The sequence below is a fragment of the Penaeus japonicus genome, unplaced genomic scaffold (genome assembly GCF_977035675.1).
Source record: "Penaeus japonicus unplaced genomic scaffold, GWHDUDI00000001_assembly GWHDUDI00000032, whole genome shotgun sequence".
Lineage (NCBI taxonomy): Eukaryota > Metazoa > Arthropoda > Malacostraca > Decapoda > Penaeidae > Penaeus > Penaeus japonicus.
Window position 1 is genome coordinate 27521976 of NW_028234434.1, and position 5000 is coordinate 27526975.

The 5000-nt window shown below is 33.6% G+C and overlaps 1 long non-coding RNA gene and 1 other non-coding gene across 2 annotated transcripts in view; both read left to right on the forward strand.

The window, feature by feature from the left end:
* The window catches only part of LOC147467983 (uncharacterized), a 5474-nt gene extending 4995 nt beyond the window's left edge, over positions 1–479 (forward strand). Inside the window, exon 2 of the long non-coding RNA XR_015192679.1 lies at positions 1–479. This exon is cut by the window's left edge and continues 2128 nt beyond it. This is a non-coding gene — a long non-coding RNA (uncharacterized LOC147467983).
* Positions 480–3155: 2676 nt separating this feature from the next.
* On the forward strand, positions 3156–3228 carry TRNAR-UCU (transfer RNA arginine (anticodon UCU)). The gene has a single exon. It is a non-coding gene; the product is annotated as a tRNA-Arg (tRNA).
* Positions 3229–5000: the final 1772 nt, after the last annotated feature.

Here is a 5000-nt window from a genome sequence, read left to right on the forward strand (position 1 = left end):
CTATTAGTTTTACCATTATCATTATCACTATTGTTATTATTATAAATAGTACAGATAATATTGACATATGGATATTTCTTAAAGACAAAGGGAAAGGTCATTTATATCACGTAATCAGCTCATCCATCCCATTTCATTTCCAAGCTGTCCATCGGCCTATCAAATTGTTATGTAACACTCCACAGAAAAAAAAAATCGAACCCGTGACGTCACAATATATAAAAAAAATGCGAGTGTTGCCAATCCCAAGCTTAAATCATATCATCTACCATATCTCAGCCTATATATATATATATTTCTTAAATAAGCCTACAGATTTAGGCCTTGCTTAGGCTCGCCCCCCCCCCACCATTGGAATTTCGTGACCAATTTACTAATCATTCCTGTGATAGCACGAATTTTTTCTTCTTCTCAAGACCACGCATCTCTGCCAACTTGAATGTATATTTATTGTGATTAAAGACTTGTTTTTGAGCTAACTTTGTGTTTACTTGTCTTTTTTGAGTTTCTGTTTTATTGATGTTACTGTATGTATGTTGGTGTTCAGCGAAAAGAAAGAGGAAAAGAGGTGTTAGAAGATATCTGTTTTACGAATGTAAAATAACATACTCGCATACTGTCATAGCTGCCCATCCTTCACACACACACACACTTACACACTCACACACACAGGCACGCACGCACACGCACACGCACACGCATACACACACACACACACATCCATACACATACACACACATGAACATACACACAAATGATATCTAAATCTAAACAGAAAGAGAGAGAGAGAGAGAGAGAGAGAGAGAGAGAGAGAGAGAGAGAGGTTGAGAGAAAGAAAGAGAGAGAGAGAGAGAGAGAGAGAGAGAGAGAGAGAGAGAGAGAGAGAGAGAGAGAGAGAGAAAGAGAGAGAAAGAGAGAGAGAAAGAGAGAGAGAGGTTGAGAGAGAGAGAGAGAGAGAGAGTGGTTGAGAGAGAGAGAGAGAGAGAGCGAGTTACAACCATCACACCTATTACAAAACCATCCTCCACAACGAACACAATCCAAGGACCCAACAGGTGTTGTAAAAGTCACAGAAATATTCAGAATCAGATAACGCCGCTCGAAATGCGAATTTTCACAACTTCGAACAACTTCCCATAATTAGTCACAGATAATAAAACCACTGATGGACCTCTGGAATGTAAAGTGACTTTCTTTTCCTATAGTCCTCGCTGAAGTATTTTTTTTTTTTTTTTTTTTTTTTTTGACAGGAATAGATTCAGAAAAAGTGTTCTTTAATACATATCAGAACTATTAATTCCTGGGGAAACTAGAATTATAATGAAAGACTATTAAAGAATGTCAATTAAGCATAGTCAAAAGTCATTTTAAAATATTCTATCAAACTTTAGTATAGTTTCCCCTCCACAAAACACATACCTTAACCTACATAACACGAATATGTGTTATATTTTACATTAAGTAGATTTATAACGTCTGAAAGTACTCGAAAACAAATGAAAACGAAACAAACTGAAATGAAGAATGACAATAAAAAAATACAAAGAACATGAGACTAGAAAAAACAACAGTAGACAAGTAGGTTTTGAAACTGAACGAAAACGTGAAAAGAACAGACGACTGTAGAGAGAGTTGGTCGTCAGGAACTGGTTATCTAAAATATTTTTTTAAAAAAGAATATAAATATAACAAACTAATAAGTCTTCTTAATAACAGACAAGAAATCGTTTTTTTCATTTCTAACGTGTAAGATTTTTTTTTACTTATCTCTCTCTGTAAATTTCTAAATGTTCCTTACTTAATTACGAAACGTAGGCAGTATAATCACACACACACACACACACACACACACACACACACACACACACACACACACACACACACGTGTTTACAAATATATACATACACACATATATAAATATATGCAACATATATACCATATGTACGTTGTGCATTAACATATCTCCATATACATTTCCCACACTCCCACTAACCTGCAGCGCACAAATACATAGTTGAAGAAGACAAAACAGGTAGAACGCCCCGCCACTCACGTGTTGGCGCTGGCCCTCTGCCGGCGAACCGAGGAACTAACCTGCGATGGCGTGACCTCGCTCGCCCAGTGCCCGGCTGCCGCGTGGGCGCTCGTCACATTCATACATAATTTAAAGTGTTGAGCTTTGTCATTACTATTTATATCTAAATGGTTTAGGATTTTTGGTTTTAAATATTATTTTTTGAGATTTGTCCATTGGTGAGGAGAATATTTATGATAGATTTACCAAAAAAACTTTTGTGTTGTTCTGATTTTCCGACGAATACTTCATGGATCATGAATAATTGAATACTTTTTTATTAAATACTATTATCATCAAGGAATTACCAGACACAAAACAACTTTTTTCTCCCTCTCTATCATCGAGAAACCCCTTATTGTAATAAATCAACGTGACGCCACAACTTCAGTTTTACTTCAGTTTTGAAGTTAATTACTCAGCGGTTGCAGGGTCAAAATTAAACCGCCATTTAAAACAACCAACCAAACAAACAGAACTACCATGACCGAAAATACTTATCAAAAGAATATAAAAGATTAAAAGATAATAAGAAAAAAAAAGAGTAGAAAGTTACAGTCAGAACTATAAAACTCCTTAATAATTTAGCCCCGTAATGACTACCTCTCTTAGAATCAACCGCCATTACTCTCCATTTAAAACTGCGCGGTGAGGTAAGCGAAGGAAATTTCACCGCCATTATGTGTTTATTTCGTAGATTTCTATAGAAGCTGAATGGTGGTCGTGACCCTAGTATAGCATTTAAGGTTAAGTTTTTCTGTTTTTTTCCTACAACGAACGAAGTCGTAAACAAGTTTTTTTGCTTAGTATAATTGTACTTAAACGGTTTATAGGAAGAAAGAAGAGAGAGAGCGAGAAAAAAAAGAGAGACAAATAGAGAGAGAGAGCGAGAAAGAGATAGAGACACAGAAAACATCAAAATGATCAAACACCAAATTACCCAAATACCCATAAATTTACCCTCACATAACATCAAATAAAAACAAAAACACAAAAACACGCACAAAAAAGACCAAAAACCGAAAAATCACCCCTAAAAACATATTACAAATACTATAAGATCTCCCCAACCTAATACCAGTCCTCATGGCGCAGTGGATAGCGCGCTGGACTTCTAATCCAGAGGCCGCGGGTTCGAATCCCGCTGAGGATGCAATGTTTAGGTCGAATTTAGAAGAAAACGGCCAAATTGTTGACGTAATTTGCATAATATGAATAGCTTTCCGTAAAGTGAATAGAAATAATGAATACTCAACGACTTACCGCGGGATGCATCCGCTAAAAAAAAAAAAATGGCGGGAGAAATCCGGTTAAAATTCTACTAAAGCGTTTTATTTTGGTCGGAATGTAGAGAGGCACCTGATGTTATATATATACTATGATTATATAGAAGCCTGTCGTGCTAAGCGACTAACACGAATTGAATAATCAATTTGAGAAGCTGAAATTAACAAAAAAAAAGAAAAAAAAAAAGTTGTATGGTAGGGTATATGTAGGGTTCGAATCCACACAAAAAAAACTAAATGCTTTTTAAACTTACTATTAAAACCGATGTTTATTATTACTTTGGGCGTTTAAACTGAGCCTCACCATCATATTACAAGATGAAATAAAAAGAAACTATCAATAAAGGAAAGAAATAAAGCAAAGGATGTTAAAAAAAAAGTAAAAATATATTTAGGCACCGACCCCCTACCCTCTTAGAAAATAAGTCACTAGCAATGAACTAAGTATCGTAAATTAATAATAACAATAATAATAATAAACACAACATAGATACATCTTTAAAAAATGAATAAAAATCTAGACTCCTAATTCGAAGGAAAATTATAACATAATATAAGGTCTCGCTTTTCCAACCACCGGAAGTGAGTCATATGACATTATTTAGAAGAGACATTTTATCTATTTTTTCCTTGCCCGGTAAGCTTTAAGATTAGAGAGAAGATTATAGGGATAATGATAATTGAGATGATAATAATCTTAATGATAATAATGTAATCTTAATGATATTAATGATGATAATCTTAATGATATAAATGATAATGATTATTATAATAACAATAGGGATTACAATAATAATAATAACAATAATTCTGAAAATATCATAATGCTAAAAATAAAGATAATGATAACGAATGATTATGATGCTAGTAAAGATCATAATAAAAGTACTAACGATAACAATAACTAAAACAACAACACTAACTATAATAATCATAAAAAAAATCAAAATAATTGCAACGATGACGACGACGACAAATTAAATAATAAAAAACAATATATATAAATATATATATATATATATATATATATATATATATATATATATATATATATATATATATATACAAAATAACGGTGCACTTTGGTTCTGAAAGATCACGAGGTTAGACACACACATTACTACGTGTTTTCAGGACCAAAATTGGGGTTATTATGCTGAGCGAAGATTTTTTTTCTTTCGTTCTTTTATCTTTTTAATGTGGATTTCTCGTTTCTGTGGAAAATTTGACGGGGAAGAAAGACGATTTTCTGGGATTATTTTGAATGGTTTGATTCAAAAGTTAAAGGATATTCGCCTTTTAAAGATAGAAGTAAATATAATGCACATGTATACGCGCACAAACACACACACACAAGCACACACACATACACAAAAATGCAAACACATACACACACACATACACACAAATACAAACACACACACACACATAGATGCACACGTGCACGCCCCATTATCCACATATAAAAATAAACGCATAAACATTCACACAAACACAGATAAGCGCAAATACACACGTTATCATACATACAAACATGAAACACACACACACACACACACAAAGACATAAACGCAAACACACACACACACACATAAAATGTACGTTACCCAAAAAATACATATATTACCTTTCGGTATTC